Raw genomic sequence first — 17706 nt, forward strand, 5'->3', positions numbered from 1 at the left:
GGATGAAACCTTGTAAATCCAAACCCAGAGTCTCCACGTGCGGAGTACCACAACGATCATCATTCTTCCCGCTCCTATTCAACATCTACATGTACCTATTAATCAAACTCATCAAAAAACACGGCCTCACATGCTACAACTACGGTGACGATACTTAAATAATCTTCAACATACAAGACACCCGAGAAGAAAATACTACCCTAGAGAATTGCCTTTGTGATATATTCAACTGGATAAACCTCAACCACCTCAAAATCAACCCTGGCAAAACAGAGATAATGATTGTCTCAAAAAAGGGAGGAGACATCACCTACATCCCCTGGCCAAGAGAGCTCGGCACCACACCAGAACCATCATCAACTGTAAAAAAACCTAGGGGTCCTAATGGATAACAATCTCACTCTCGAGCCACAAGTAAACTCGGTAATCAAGAAATGTTTCTTCCTCCTGAGAGCAGCAAAAAGGATCCTTCCGTTCCTGTCATTCTCCAACAAAACACTTACCATCATCGCTCTGATCATGTACAGAGTAGACTATGTCAATAGCCTATACCTGGGCATGCCCGAACGACTTAAAAAGAAAACTGCAACGCATACAAAATGCAGCAGCCAGACTCCTCCTCAAGCTACCCAGAAGAGAACTCATCACACCTGTGCTAAAAATGCTACACTGGCTACCACTGAAACAACGAATAATGTTCAAGGCCATGTGCATCACGCACAGAGCAATACACAAACAAGGCGCAGAATTCCTAAACGACAAACTACGCCTACATCAACCGACAAGAACACTAAGATCAAGCACCGACATATGCCTGGAACCCAAACCCTACAACAGAAAAAAACTCGGAGGATCGTCTTTCTCTCACTAGGCACCCAAAACCTGGAATGACCTACCGAAGAATATACGGAATACAACAAACCACCTAGCATTCAGGAAACTCCTCAAATCATGGCTCTTCAAAGCGTAACCACAGCGGAAATGCACTAGAATGCCCAGACATTAAAACAATGATGGAAATAACTCCAACTTCGGCCAATCTCAAATTGGACAAACACTCAAACCAAAGAATCAACCACTTAACAGAGCATAAGAAATCATGGAAAACAGCCACCAAGGAAGGCTGCAGAGACTGACCACACACCGAGACCCTGACAAAAGTCCTCAAGTGACTCTCCCACCTGTACGTACCGGACAAACATATCCAGACCGGCAGACGCACCTAGATAAACGTTGGCCTGCGTCACATCTGGATAGGATTGATTGAAGGCAACATGCCCGCGCCTAGAAGAACGTGAATGCTGGCGTGTGCCACACCTGGAGTTGTGAATGTTGGCAGACCCACACCTGGACGGATCTCCAGACTCTGGCCTGCGCCGCATCTAGATGAAATTGTGAATGTTGGCACAACCACACCTGGATCGAGTCCCAAACATTGGCCAGCGCCACATCTAGATGGGAATGTAAGGGCAAACAGTGCCACACTCAGACAGACAGAACTGTGAATGTTAGCATGATAAAGGTCAGGTAACCCACTAACCAATATAATCTCAAACTCTGCATACTTATCTCACTCAAAAAACTCACACAACCATCTCTCGCACAACAAGCCGCACGCACTTCACAACACTGCAACAACACATAAGCCGGAACAACAGCACATGCGGACTGACTCCGATCCGATACCCGCACCAAAGCTCAGCACCCGGTGTATACTGAGCTAAAGCTGCCAACAGAACACCACTCCTCTCACTATCCTACTCCCTCGTTCACCTTACTAACCCATCCCACCTTTGTCATTTACAGATCCGCCTGAGCACCTGGGGACCAATTCCATTGGTGACGGTGTGCGGTACAAATACCTTTAACATTTAACATTTAACATTTAAGATTATATTTGCACCATCTGGCATTTCAAACATTATAAACGGCAGCAGCCATTTCTTCATAGCTTCTGGTATGAGTTTGTTAGTATTATGTGTACATTTACATTGTTTATTTATATATTTTTCATTTGATTTTCACATATGATATTCAGATGAATCAAGGAATGATCTGACCATGGACACTGGTTTACGACTGGATCAGTCGTGGATATGTCATGTGTGGCTATCCAGTCAAGGATATTTCCCTTAATATGTGTTGGCTCTTTAACACCCTGTAAAAATCCAATATTGCTGAGGGATTTTTCCAGGCTTTTGGCTGGTGGACCTTTTTTTGTAGCCGAATCACAGGTCATGTCTCCCATTATGACAGCTTTGGTATTAGGTTTAAGTAATAAAAGTAGCCAGTTACTCAGATGTAAGGAGAAATCCTTCATGGGATTAGGCAGTCTGTAAAATAAATTTATATTAAGGGTATTTTCTGGTTTCGTCCTAATTTTGGGGTGAATGTTTCACAACCACTAATGCAATCGATGTCTGCCTCCCAAATGTCTAGCGTAGACTTAAAGATGGCAGCTACGCCACCGCCTTCACCTTCTTCTCTATCCTGTCTCAAAATGTTGTATCCATTAGGGATTGTGAGGGATAGAGTGGGCCCGGCTGCCTTAAATAGCCAAGTCTGTGTGATAGCACATATATATATATATCATGTTTAGTTATATAAGTGGCAATATAAGTGGCATGTTTTAATAAGGATCTGGTATTAAGTAACATGAGTTTAAGCATTGAATTGTTTGCTAGGCCATTGATCTTTAAAAAATCGACAGGATTTGGCTTGTTAGCCATATTGGCCTCATTCAGATCTAAAGAGGTATTTATTTTTAATCAAGAGGCACATTCATGTTGAGTAAAAAACACATCTTTGCAACACTGTTAGAACAATGACTAGGTGTTGTCGTGGTTGGGGGTGTGGTCTTTCCTCATGAGAGCTTGGCATGGCTGAAGATTTCCCTCATCTCGCAATTTGGGTCTATTGCATGCAATGCCGTATTCGCCGCACAGGCCTTCCCTTCTACCTATGATTACTAATATCTACGCAAAATGGAAATGCTGCTTGCGCCCTGCGCTACACTATGTGGGTTGAATATGTTTGATTATATTGAAGGGGGGTCCTTTGTATTGGGAGGTGGTACTTTCACCATCCCACCTCCCCCCAGAACATCATAGTGCTTCAAATGCATCTTACCTCACTCTAAAGTGTTAAGGGGGTGGGATGGGGCTGCCCTTTCCCAACAAAAACGAGAGAGGAAGGTCCCATGGAGTAACCCCAAGGCTAATGAGGGCCTCTCTAGAGTGAAACTCTTCAGCAGTTAGGAGGCCAAGGAACAATCCCTCGGACTAAAATCCAAAGTGCCCCGAAAGGCTCTGATGAGCAGCCATTGGTCCCTCAGCGTGGACACAGCTAACCCCAGGTCAAAACACTCCTGCAGGAACTGAAGAACCCCTGGGGCGAAAGAATTGATTGCAGAGAACCTATTTTGTAAGCACTAGGCCTGGAACACTCCCCAGTGCCTGAAATATCCATTGTCAGCGTCTAAATGTGCACTCACCGTTGGAAGCAGCTGCAGCAGCATTGCGGCCTGTCGCTGTAGGGTGCTTTCCTTTAGTGTTTTAGTCTTGATGATCTCTGAGTCGTGTTAATATGAGAAGTGGATGGCATCCTGGGGTTTCGAATCCGATGCACTCTGAGGTTGCTGAGGCATGAGAAAATGAGAGGCATTTAGAAGGTGTTCTATGGCTTAAAGTCCACATTATTCCTGTGCCTGTCTAGTTCGGTAAATGATCCAGATTGAGTGAAGCAAGGACACTGGGTGAGCATGTTGAGGGACTCAGCCGAAGCTGCTGGCTACAGTGACACACGGCTCTTGGTGCTTGGAGGACTACCGTGGAACGACTGTATAGTTGCCTGTTTGGTAACATTTATTTTTTAGCCAATTGGCTGGTTCTTTCTTCTATGGCTATGTGGTAACTTCTGAGATATTTTCTATGCTTTCATGGTTCCGCGGGAATAACAGCTAGGGAGGGCAGTCATCCTTTTGGACAAATGGTTGAATAGTGTCCCCTATCTGTTTATAATACCTCTTACTAGAAGTAAGGCTAACAAAATGTCCATAAAGACTTTGACTATATGTATGACCCCTCTGTCTAAAAATAGCCACTTAAAGGAAGTACTAGCACTGAGTGCACAAAGGAGGCAGAGGTTGCAGGATATGAGATCATTTCCTTTTGCTGGTGAGGATGACCTTGGTCATTTGCAGGATACTTCCTCTATTAATGGAGAACTATCAACTAAGTTGATTGTTAACCCTAAATAGCTTAGGCGCCCCTCTGAAACTAAGAATATGGACAGCTGTGTTGGAAAGTTGGATGTCCTATTGTCATCTTTGATGCCCCTTGACTCGCCAACAGTGGTTTGTGTCGCAACAGCTCCTGACCAATCAACAGTGGAGAGTATAGCTATTTTCTAACCTTTCCTGCAGTCTCCATCAGAGTTGAAGGAGGAGAGAGATGAACAAACCCACCTATTTCACAAGATTAGCCCCACGCAATGGCTGTGAAGAAAGGATAGGATAATTGGGGAGCTTAATCAATGTAAAAACTTCACAGACCTTTTCTCTTGGGTAGATATGTTGGACACATTTGCATTGCAATTTCATCCGGATAAAGCAGAAATATCCTGCCAAAAGAATCTGTTCACTGATAAGATAAATCAGATTGACCAAACTGGAATAAATCAGAGCTCTCAAAGTAATCAAAATGATCTGAGTGAGTTGGCCCTATTGGCATAAATCAGTCCTTGGCGGATGGTAAGCGCATTAACACTACAGATACTAGGGAAAATTGCTGCCAGATGACTCTTGAGTTAAGGAATATGGCACAACCTCCGTATGATAAACTTAGGAAAAAGCAGAAAGTGTTATCCCACCCGCAAGCTCTTCAATCGTGTCAAGTATAATTGGAGAGAAAGCACACTTATCGATACTAATGCTGCAGGTTGGAGCAGGAAGGTTGGTTCAAGCTTCTTTATACCCTGCCCATCAGGATATTACTAACCTCAAACACAGTCTCCCTAGGAGTTTGCCCATTGGCAAAACCTGTTTTCCTCCAATCACTGAAGAGTCCGTTAGAATACTCTAATGGACCATAGAATTTTTTTTTATCACAAATGTGGAGGTAACAAGGGGAATGAACCTAGGGACTCTTTGAAGAATGAGTTTCTGCCGTGGTTACGTCAAAAGACTGGACCTGGGGTTGTTAGAGTTTTAGATCTTAATATCATTTGAAGGATTAAGATTGACCAGTGGTGTAACAAGAATGGCAGATATTGTATATTGGTGGGGTGTGGTAAAAGCAATTTGCCTTGTGTACATTTGCAATTATATTTTTGAGGGTTTCTTCTGACTTGAAGTTAATAGGTGACTTTGCTGCACTATAGTACTGTTGATTCTTCGGATCATGGACCATTTATTGTTTCTCCCTTATGCTGATTTCTGTATTCTTTGTTTGTCTTGTTTGTGCTGCGCTCTTAGGCTTATGAGCATGTAGCTTTTTATAAAAAAATTGAAATAAATAAATACATTTGGCTTCATGGTGGAAGGCCGTTTTTCTCTCTGAATAGACTCTACCAGCCAGCAGTACAGGCCCCTCCTCTGAAGTCTGTTCCTTTCAACTTCCAAACAAGGGGCCTGGGATTAGATGAATTGGTAGTACGAAAACTCAGGAGACATCTAACTCCATGAGAAGGCAAACCAGCGCCGTCATAGCCAAACGGGGACACCAGAATCACCAGCAGCCTAGCCCCCTTTATTTTCATGCGAACCCTCCTAGTCAGGGTGAGAGGCGGGAATGCATACAGGAGACAACATATTCATTGCATCCTTCCCCCAGTTCCTTGGACACAGAAACTAGGAGTAGAAACTGGGGGACGTTTTGTTCTGATGGAGGCAAAGAGATCCAACCATGAGGTCCTAAACTTGTTGCAAATAAATGGTAACACGTCCACCCGAATATCACGTTCCCTGGACAGGAAGATCCTGATGAGTATGTCTGCTACCATGTTGTCCACCCCTCTAATGTGGACTACCCTGAGGGACAGGAGATTCTGTTCCACCCAAATCCCTAGTTCCCCTGCTAACAGTTTGAGGGTTCTGGACCGGAATCTCTTTGCCGGTTGATGTAGGACACTGTTGTGGTATTGTCTAACTGCAATAGGACTGCTTTCCCAGTCAAGGCCCAAGCGCTGATCTGATAAGCAACCGCTAACTCCCCCCAGTTGGAAGACATGGAAGCCTCCCTGACTGACCACTCCTCCCGAAGGGGCTGCTTCCACACTACCACAGTCCCATCCTTTGATGCTAGCATTGATGGTAACAGTGATCGGCCAGGGCTGGGACAATGAACACCCTGCCAACAGGACTAACCAGTCCCTTCCACATTTATTAGATATGTAACTCCATTTTAGTTTAAATTCCTTATTGTCTAAAAATAGACGTGGCTCATTTCTCACTATGAGACCTTGAGGAAGGGCCTGATTTTTCAAATACTCAAGCATAATAGCTCCATGCAGTTTAGTACGAATAAGGCGTTTTCTTAATTAGACCGATTCGTCCCATTGATCATTGCTGTTAATATTGATCTCATTTTCACTGGTGCCAGCCAGCATTGATAATGTGTCTAACAATTTTTTCACATGATCCTCGCTATATGCTAGGCACTTGTCTGTCTATGTTGAATATTTTGAAAAAATTGTGATATACCCAGCCACTAATCCTTATATCCATCAGTTGAGGAAGTGGCTGAGGTATATAGACGATATACTCATTGTATGGGATGGTACGAGAGAAGAGGCTGAGTGCTTTATGACCTGGTTGAACCAACAGAATCTTTTTCTGAAATTTACGGGATCCATATGTGACTTTGAGACACATTTTCTGGATATTACCATCTTTCATGAGAATGGAGTGTTAAAAGTGAAGCCCTACACAAAGACTACTGACAAGAATTCTCTTCTGCACTTTAACAGCCATCATGCTAAGCATTTGAAAAACAACTTACCTTTTGGGCAGTTTTTAAGGTTAAAAAGGAATAGTAGTAGAAAAGAGGATTTCCGTCTAAGTGCGGACGCACTTACTCAGAAACTGCGAAACAAAGGCTATCCACCTAGAGTGATTAAGACTGCTTCAAAAAGAGCATACAATAATAATCGGGAGGCTCTTTTGGAGAAAAATGTGAAAATAAAGAGAAAGATTGGTACTGTTTTTGTTAATACTTTTTCAAATTTATCGTACAAAATTTAATCTATTGTGATGAAAACTTGGAAAAAGGTATACAGAGGAAAAGAAGCTTTGCCCCCTTTGGTGGCCTTTAGAAAAAGTCAAAACCTAAGGAACATTTTGATCAGGAATGATGTAACTGAGAAAAGTACACCACTGGTGAGACAAACCAGGTTATGGGGTTTACCGGAAATAAAAGGGCATTTTCCTTGCGGTAAATGTAGTATGTGTGTCCAAACTAAAGAAATTAGATATATACAAATTTTACCTAATCTGAAATGGGTGTGTAATGAAATGACCAACTGTAACACATCCAATGTTGTGTATTTAATCACATGCCCCTGTGGCCTATATTATGTAGGCAAGACTAACAGACAATGTAAAGTCTGTATGGTGGAACATCGGAGCTGCATCAGAAATCAAGTGATTGCAGCTCCTTTAGTGAAACATTTTCTTGATATGAAACATGGCTGCAATGACTTTACGTGGTTTATTTTGAAAAAGGTGCATGGCCATAGGAAAGCCGAGACAGACCAGAAATTATTGAACCTGGAACAAAAAATTATTTTTAAATTGCAAAGTAATGTTCTGGGGCTCAATGAGAGTATTGATTGGCATCTGGTCAGCCAAACATAAATGTTTTCTGTTAATCTGACTATTGTTTGCAATTTTGGCTGTGTTTTGAATTTTTTTGAATTTTCCTTATTTTGTGCCATCTATATTTGCAAAAATGTGCATATGTCTGTTGCTTGATTTTTGCAATGCTGTGTCGATTTCTTTTGAATGGTTTTGTACCCCCCAGTGCACTTTCTTCTCAACACTGCTTCCCTTTGTTGTTGGGTGGTTTGATGCAAAGATGGCCGCTAGTTTTTTCCTACCGGCTAGTACCTAACTGAAGAGTGTAGTCCTTCCTTAGTGTTCACTAGGAAGATTGCATGTAAAAGATGGCCGCTGTATTTTCTTGCCGGCTAGTATTTAATCGAAAAGTATAGTCCTTTCTTAGTGTTTACTAGGAAGTGGTGAGCGTTTTGCTGCACTTGGTGAAAACACATGCTGGTGCTGCACGGTCTTCTTTCAAACCCTGCGAGTCATTAGCGAGGAGTTTGTTTCTCCTAATCTAGAGGTGAGCATGTTGTTCTTGAACTTTAGTAGCTACATTACTTTTAGTGATGTTGGTGGCTATTATCCCTTTTCCGCAGTTTTTTACTTACTGAACGTTGAGGTGTTGTGTACTATCTCTCACTACTTGGTCACGTTCAGCATGTTTTTACACATTTAATGGCTGTGAAGACCGCTGGTGTATGACACTACTGTTTGGAAGCATGAGCTCTAATGCACGACCTAGGCTGGGCCTGAAATGGTTTCTTTTCTTCCCCTTTTTTACACATTTGGGAGCCGTGGTGTATCAGTGAATTTTAATGCTCTTTGAGATGGTTGGTGACCGCCCTTCTTATATTACAGATTGGTTCTGCGTCCTCTTTTGTAATCATCTGCAGACTTGGTTGTCATTACAAGGGATTTCCTCCCCTTGCCCCACGTTGTGGGTGGCTTCACTTGCGTGAAGGTAATTTTTATTTAATATATCCTGAACAATTCATGACTGTTGTCCTGTAGTGATCTGTGGCTCATTGGTAGTGTGATGTGTCCTTTCTAGGTGTGACGATATTTTCGGCGGATTGAGACGCCTTTTGAAGTATCTTGGTTTTTCAATGAAGAAAAATGAGCCTATCTGTCATTTACAGACGTGCGTTGAAGATTCACCACATTAAGGTAAATCTAATTGGTTTAATTTCTAAACCTTTTTGTGGAATTGTTCTCTTGACTGAGTCAACTCCACTTTTACATTTGGTAATACCCCCTCCCCTGGGGATCTGATTAGTTTCCTCTGTTTCCCTTCTTTGCAGGCTGGTTGCCTGAAACTACCCATTCAACACAGTGTTGAGAAGAATAGTGGATGTTTTAAAGGTTCCCCTGAAGAATGTTCGCCCGAAAGGGGCTTTAAACAACAGAAACATGTTGGGATTATATGTTGTTTTAGTGACACATTTAGGTTTTTTCTATGTACTGTGATATGTGATTTCGTCTGTGTCCATTTGTAAGTGGTTTATTTGAAATTTAGCTTTTTAGATTTTGTAGGTTTTAGTGGTAGTTTTGTACACTGTGTTAGGTGTGGGTAGTATCTTATGTTTTAATTTAAATATTCTGTATTAAACAAAAATGTTTTTTGAAATTTGGAATGTTGCACGCAGTCTATGTCGTCAAGACCTGTAGTGCCGGAGAATCTGTCAGAGGTGTCTAATCGTTGGGGGAGAAGGAGGGGTTGAAGTAGAGAAAGTTTACCATCTTATCCTTCTTTTATAATATAATATTATTTGGGTGACCATATATGTGGCGATAGGGGCAAAAAAAAAAAATGGGTGTTGCGGGGGTGTCCCCCGCATGTTCCATGCAATAATGTCGCCACAAAAATCGACAATCTTTCGGTGATATTTTTGCATGGCGATATTTTTGTGGCGACATTATTACATGGAACCGTTAATTTACTTTACTGGTGTGATTGAGCACAGGAAAGCAAGAGTTTATTTAAAACCACAAACCTGGTTATTTAAGACATGTTTATTAAGCTGCACAAAATTTATTTTGTTTACAACACATTACAAACTGTTTATCAGTGTGTGTTTTCCCAAACAGGTTTCCCACTGCCTCCATATTACAGCTGGAAGAATGTTTGCCTCAGAGCGAACAAGCGATCAGTATTGAGAGGGATGATGATGTGAGCTAGCATTAAAAAAAATGAAATACTCTACTCTATGTTACTTAGAAGTTGTAAATAACCTTGGAGCTCTGTGTCCATACACAGATTTTGTGGATTGGCAAATACCCGCAAATCTCTTAGTTTGTATCGAATAAGAAGGATGTTTAGTCATTCAACTCTTATTAACGTGTTGGGAAGATTTTAAAAAGTTTAATGGTATTCATCTAGAGATTGCCACAAATATGCACATTAGAAGAGACTTTGTACATATCCATTAGGCCACAACTCAGCAAATGGGAGTGTTGTAAGGATAGCATATAAAGAGTTCTCCAGAAAGATATATTTATTGTAAATGGAAGAGCATCACAGCAAATTACTGCACCTAAGAGAAACTTTCAGAGGTCTAAGTGAGCAGGAACTAATGTAGACTGGGTCCCACTATTTTTGACTTTTCATAGTCCCACTTCTTTTTTTATCAAGGCTGGACGGACTTCCCAAATGTGTCCTCTTTATGTTTTTGGATATCATTACAAAAGTTATTTTTCCATCAATATTTTCCGATCAAATTTGGGGTTACAAACTATTCCCCTGCAACTCCTAAAACACCCATATTCCTCCTTCCACCCCTCACTGCTCCACATTGACTCATCCCCTGCACCCCAAGAATATATTGCTTTTCAAAAGCGCTGGGCATTGAAAAAGACTTTTAGCATGCCCCGCTGCCCTGCAATGCAGGAGGGCTGTGAGCATGTGATAGGACCCTTGCGGGGAAGGGCAAATGCCTTCCTTCCGTTCCATGCCGCAAGATTTTTTGGAATCAGTGACCTCATCCTGCACCGGAAAAAGATTAGGAAAAGATCTTACGATTTGCGGGAATAAAAAACACACACAATTCGTCTAAATTGGCAAATAGCCATGCAAGTTTGCCCAGGATTACATTTTACTGCCATTCTACAGTTCCAGCACTGTCTTTTTCCTGTTAACCAAGTTGTATTTTCGTTGGCTGATTGAAGCTGCCTCTTCACTTGGCCTCCTGCTGAGTGTGTAAGTAGTAAAACAATCTGTACCCGCTTAAGTACTGATTTATGGCACGCATGTGGGCGTGCAGGGGGCTGCAGACAGAGCATGCTCTGCCTAGAGCAAAGAGGCACATTTTGGCAAGTGTACTCTGAAACTGGAGCAGCATGCCCTTATCACATTCAATGTTGTTTTTCTTAAAAGTCCTTGCAGAACCTTCATAGGCCAATCAAATAGCGTATGTCTTCGCTCTGTAGTTTTGACTAACGTTTGGTGGTATATTTACCTATTTATTATCATTATTTTTATTATTATTATTAATGTTATGGTATTTATTGAGTGGGAACCTAGCTTTGAAAAGCAACGGAGCGCTCTACAGAGTTATACAACAGTACATATGCATAACAGAGCGCTTTGAAGAGGTAACAACAAAACACATATACAGCGGGTGGGTAGGATACAGAGGGGCACAGAGGAGGGGTACAGCTGTACCGGGTGGCAGCAAAGAGAGGGGCAGGCGGCATCTAGCGAGACAGGTGGCAAAAGGGGTGACGCAATGACCTAGTTGCTGAGGAGGAGAGACTCCTAGAGGAGGTGGGTCTTGAGTTCTTTTCTGAGTTGTAGCTTCGGGTGAGTGTGATGCTGTCACAGAGTAGGTTCCATAGTGTTGGGGAGTAGGCAGAGAAGGCTTGTTTTCTGGTCCTTCCTTTTTGCAGTGCTGCATTTCATGCCTACACGTCTCCTGGATTCTGGCGGTGTGCTGTCCACTGGAGATACTGATTTTCTCTGCGAGGTAGTTGTGTGACTTGAGTGTGACTGCCTTACAGATAAAGCAATGAGACTTGAAGGTGATTTGTGCATACACTGGGGAGCCAGTGAAGGTTGCTAAGGGCTGGGATGATGTGGTCCTATATACGTAGACCCTTTATGAGTTGTGCGGCCGCTTGTAGGACACTTCTCAGGAGCATAAGAGAGGACGACGGGAGGTCTTTGAGGAGTACATTTCCTCCATCCATGCGGGCTAGGACCAGTGCTTGAACAGTGGATCTAAAGCTGTCCGGAGGGAAGAAGGGCTTGAGAGCTGATATCAAGCTGTCTGAGCTTTCTTAGTGATGTGTGTCTTGAAGGAGAGTTTTTTATCAATGTGGAACCCGAGGCACTTGGCGCAGGAGGTAAGCTTGTGTGTGAAACCATCAGAGTTCTTGGTTGATAGCCAGATCTGTATGCCAGGGTGTTCAGTGTTGTTGGTGAAGCGTAGGAATTCGGTCTTGGAGGGGTTGAGCTTCAGGTATGCACTGGACATCAAAACTGGATCAGAAGAGGCAGGTTTCGAGCCTATGGGTGTCTTTGATGGAGATGATCTTGAGGTATAGCTGTGTTTCGTCTGCGTATTGGTGGATGTGGATGTTTTGTGTGGCTAAGAGGGCTCCCAGTGGCTCCTTGTGTAGATTGAAGATCGCTGGGGAGAGGATGGAACCCTGCAGGACGCCCTAGGTGATGGGAAGTATTGACAATCTAGAGAAGTCCATCTGAACAAGCTGCTGGAGGTTGGTGAGGTAGGACTTGAACCAGCATAGGACAAGGTTGTTGATTCCCATGCACCGATGTAGGGTGTTCGTAAGCACCTGGTGCTCTAATGTGTAGAAAGTGGCCGAGAGATCACGTGAAACCAGGTGGCAAGGATGGCCATCGCCAAGGATGTTGAGGCCGTCTTTGACCACCTTTATGGTTGCCTTTTCCATGCTGCATCGGGGTCTGAACTTGCGTTGGTAGGTTTGGAGGAGATTGTTGGTGTCGATGTGTTGCAGCAGTTGTGTGGCTACTGCTTTCGCGATGATCTTAACTAGGAAGGGAAGGTGGGAAATAGTTACCTACATTGTAAGGATCCATAGTGGGTTTCATTATTAGAGGGTGGATTTGGCCTGTCTTTAGGGTTGATGGGAAGGTGTCTTGAGTTAGTCAGCGGTTGGTGATCTCCAGGTAGGGAAGGAGAGCTTCTGCGGGAAGGGTCTTGAGGATGGATGCTGGGAGGACATCATCTGTATGCAATGTGTTTTTGAGGGTGCCCAGGGTTTCTACCAGGTCCTGGCTTGAAGGTTGTCCAGGGTGTGGAGATTTCACAAGGAGCGACTTGAGTTGGGTCTGTGGATGCAGAGCTGGTGTCTGTGTGTTGGTGAATCTTGCGTGATTTTGTCGATGAAGAAGGTGTTGATGACAGTGGATGACAGGGTTAGATAGCGGGTTGACACAGTGCCTAATGACTTTGAACAGCTCTGCTTTTGTTGTCAGCATTTGCTATGGTGTTCTGATAGTAGGAGGCCTTGGCTGTGTTGATTAGTTGTCGGCGGGTTGCTCAGAATTCTTTTCAGAGTGCCAGGTCAGATGCAGTTCTGCAGCGGTGCCAGGTTTTCTCTAGTTTACTGATGACTCTTTTGCTGAGGTTGATTTCTTGCGTGTAGCAGGGTGCTGACGGTTTTGGTTTTCAGGTGCGTTGTTTCAGAGGTGCGTGCTGGTCAATAGAGTGTGACGTTGAGTTCTTCCAGTAGAGAGTTGCAGTTTGGTTTCTGGTGTTTGGTCCATGTAAGGCTGCGGTTGGTGTGGTCTTCTGCAAGGGCTTCCACAGGGAAGTTATTGAAGCAAATGAAGGTTTGTCTGATGGGTTTCTGCTGGGAGTGCTTGACTGGGGTGGTGTGCAGGATGTTGAATGGCAAGGCTAAGTGGTCAGACCAGTCAAGTGGGAGAGTAGAGCTGTAGTGGAGAGAAGACAGTGAGGTGATGATTGGGTCCAGGATGTTACCTATCACTTGTGTTGGGTCTTTTGTATGCTGTGTGAGGCTGAGTGTGTCAAGAAGGCACAGGAGAGCTACCTTCATCGGTTTGGTGGCATTGTTGCCTGGATGGTTGAAGTCACCTAGGAAGATGTTGTTGGTCTGCATGAGTGACATGGTGGAGACCAGGTTGGTGGAGTCTCAGATTGAGGTGGTGTTGGGTTTGGTTAGTCTGTAGATGACATGGAAGGTGACTGTTTCCATTAGGGAGAGCGGGAAGAGGCAGGAGAGAACGTTGGAGGAGTCAATGTTGTCAACGTCAAGTTTGGTGCAGGTCCACAAGGTCTTGTGGATGACTGCGAAGCCTCCGCCTGTCTTGTTCGGCCGTTCCCATTGTTGGATACTGTAGCCATCGGGGATAAGGACGTCTAGGATGTGGGTGGAGGTTGGTGTCAGCCACGTTCGGTGATGAAGACCATGTGTAGTAATGAGGTCAGCGATGTCTGCTGCATAGGTGATAGCTGAACGGACATTGGCGAGCATTAACTTCGATTTTCTGAATGATGAGGGGGGTGAGGATGGGCTTGAGGTTGGTGTGGGTGAGGTTGCTGTATTGTGGAGTCCATGCCTTTAAAGAAGGGGTGATGTTGTTGACATTGGCGTTGGCTGATGATGGTGGGGATGGCCATCTCTTTTGGGCAGCAGAATGGTGTAGCAATACATTCTCGTGAATATTCCACTGCGCGTGGGTAGACATGCACAGTGACAGACCATCACAGGATGTAAATTTATAATGTTTGAATAAGCATATTTATTTAATTGAAATTATAGATAGATTCTTCTAACCTCATATTATTTGTCAAAAAATAATTTTCATTTTACAAAATGCTATCACTCTGATATTGTGAGAATGGTTGAAAAGCTATGTTAAAACCGAAACATCTGATTTATGGCAGCAAAGAACATGGACATCCAAAGAAAGCATGTTAATGAGACTGAAATGTATACATGAAATTGGGGAGGGTGTGATGGGTAATGAATGTCTCGAGCTAAGAGCGTTGAGGAATGACACAAATCAAACAGTACTCCCCGTCTAACATCAGAAAACGTGTGCCCGAAAAGATATGCTATACCCGGAGGGCAAGATAATAAAATCCTAAAAAAACACGCTTCCCTCTAGAGCAGTCTGCTTCAATGCTTTGAATTCAGTGCCCATTTTGATCAATTATTTTTTAAGTCGGGCCCTCCACATATCCTTGTTCATCGTCAACAATGACATTTATTTCTGGATACACAGATCCCATAAAAGTACTTAAAACACCCAAACATTCATAATAATAATTACACAAATAAGAAGAAAACCAGTAAAATCCATGACACGTATGGTAGTTTCAAAATGTCAACTGCTCAGTGAAAATGATATATCACAGAATCAGCCCACTTATTTAATATATACTTTAAAAACTGAAACCATAATGCAGTTTACATTAACAACAATTTATATGGCTTGATTCATTTATTTCCAGTGCTCTCTACAACAGTTCGTAGGAGCTTCTGACTGTATTGGCCCACACCAAATAAATAAATTAAATACAAGACAAAATTGTCAAAAATGTCCTATCCTAAATAAAGATGGTAATATAGCATTCCTTTTGTGCTCATAAATTGGCCAAAATAATAATATACAAAATTATCTTTTTAAAGCATCAGGTGTAGAAGGGCACAGCTCAACGCCAATCTCTCGCCTTTTCCAAACCTCAAAAACTGTACTTCTTTCAAAACAATGAAATTGCAGCCTTATTATCAGCTGCTGGTACAGTAAATGTGACAACCAGCCTAGATTGATTTGGAGGTCATTGATAGAGAAATAGAGCAGATTTATCTATTCAGGGGGTTGCGTAAATCGGTCTATCCCTTTGCCTTACTCTATCATCAGTTAAAGCCTGCACTATGTTTAGATAATGAAACTCAGTGGGCGCTGTTGCATAGTTGGGAAATGGCCGCCACCTGAAAGTGCTCCAACACAGATAGTAAATATCAGCCCGGCTGTCCTGCTTTTGCCGGCGTAACTCCATGAAAAGTGCACTCGAGTTGGTGTGAGACCCCCTTGGTAACCAGAGGTGAAGTCCAGACTTCCTGCAGTGCGGCTTGTCATTGGAATTAGTGCCTGGCCTTCTACGCGTATTTCCGCCATCCCCTGTTGCTGAGTCCGGAACCTCCTGCGTATGTCCACATCTGCCCTTTCTGTTGGGGGCCTATTACCAAACTCTCCCCCGGCGGATCAACTTGGCGAGGTGTTCAGACATTGATCCAACTAATCATGACAGTGGGCACCAAGGGAAGACAGCACCATCATTGTCTTCTCCGGATATATAACTGCACACGTGGCTGTGTTCTGCATACAGAACCTTGCTTTCTGTGCTGGCTGAGGAGAGGGACGACCATCGCTGAGCTACAACAGCTTGACCTAACCATGTGGAATGGGGGACCCCACGCTTATATGTGGTCCCCATGAGGATTCCCCTCATTTCCTGATCTTGCTAGTTCCTCACTGCGAGAACCTACCTCAACAGGTCATTACTGCCGTACTCTACAGGAGCTGGGCTGCTCCTCCTTGCTGTGGCCAGGAGGCCATGATAAAGCACCTCATCTTCAATTCTACCTCCAGCTGGCAACCCTGGCACCTCCGGCTGCAGCGACTCAATCCAGCCCCCCACTGATGTGCTGCCTCGAGCTGGACTGTTGGTTCCCAGCCCCCCCTCTGAACTGCACTCGGCACTCCTTCTTGGACTCTTTACAGGTGACCTCCTTCCTGCTTAAGCTCTCAGCCAGCACTGTGCTGACCATGTTCTGCTGCGGCCCGCTCTGCACAGGGAGGTGGACCCCCCCTGGAGTGCAGGATCCAGTCTTCCACTTCTGAAGGTGGGTGTCACAGTGTTCTGACACCACTTCCAGCCGCATCTCTCCCAGCCCACCTTGCAGAACTACAGACCAGATTGGTGAGCGGCCCGGCGGGTCCCCTGGTGCTGCAGAGTCCCCAATTTCAGTTCTGCACACACTGCGTCCCTGGGCTCCCGGCCGTCTGGTTGCTTGGAGGTGCGGCCAAGGTGTACAACCTGGCCCCTTCTGTTCCCTGACCCTGGTTGCAAGACTTGTCCTCCCCCTCTCCTTCCATTCCTGTTGCCCCCCAGAACCCCACTCCACGTGATTGTGAACCGCCACTCCTACTCCACACCCTAAGTGTCTGGGCTGGAATGGGCTCCCTAATTAAGTGCCTGCTGTGGGTTATGGAGCCGCACAGCCTCTTTGGCTCCAAATGCTGTGTGCTGCACCCCCGGGTGGGCAGGCCTGGACTGGGCCAGCGGGACACCGGGAGTTTCCCCGCTGGGCCTCAGGTCATAGGGCCTCTTTTCTTGGGGGAGGAAGGATACATACATTTTTGCGCATTGTGGTGATTCTGTCTGTTCCTTGTAGGCTCGGGCCTGCGCACTGACAGACAGCCACTCCTGTTCCCGGGGAAGCCATTTAGAGGCAGACGGGTCACGTGGGAGGAGGCAGCCAATGAGGTCAGTGACCACGGAGTCGACAGTGTGCACCTCAGACGCTTCCGTGTTTTTAGTCCCGACCCGGGGGTGGGCCTCACGCAGCCACTACAACCCACCTGTGAACGAGCACCTCCCCACTGAGCCATAGCTCATACCAGTGACCCCGAAGTCTACCAGTGGTCTTAGACCACAACATTGGTGCTAGATACGACCACTAGTTATGCGTACCCGACAGCTCCAGGCCCCCCCAAGCCCCTCCTTTAGTACCGCAGCCACCATCCACGCTCTCCCAGAGGTGCCAGGCCCCTTTGGCGATGCTAGGCCCCACCCGTGATCCCAGTCCTCATGACTCACTAGCGGATCAGGTGCAGCGCCCTCCCGCACCCCCGCTGTGGGCCCGGCGTC

The 17706-nt window shown here is 44.6% G+C and overlaps 1 long non-coding RNA gene across 1 annotated transcript in view; it reads right to left on the reverse strand.

The window, feature by feature from the left end:
• Positions 1-17292, reverse strand: part of LOC138578923 (uncharacterized) — a 43764-nt gene extending 26472 nt beyond the window's left edge. The window contains exons 1-2 of the long non-coding RNA XR_011304002.1: positions 17192-17292; positions 3494-3637 (exon numbers count right to left, since the gene is read on the reverse strand). This is a non-coding gene — a long non-coding RNA (uncharacterized lncRNA). The remainder of the gene's footprint in view (positions 1-3493; positions 3638-17191) is intronic.
• Between the last annotated feature and the right edge of the window lie 414 nt (positions 17293-17706).

Source organism: Ambystoma mexicanum, chromosome 1p (genome assembly GCF_040938575.1).
Source record: "Ambystoma mexicanum isolate Mex_15411 chromosome 1p, UKY_AmexF1_1, whole genome shotgun sequence".
In the NCBI taxonomy this organism is placed as follows: Eukaryota; Metazoa; Chordata; class Amphibia; order Caudata; family Ambystomatidae; genus Ambystoma; species Ambystoma mexicanum.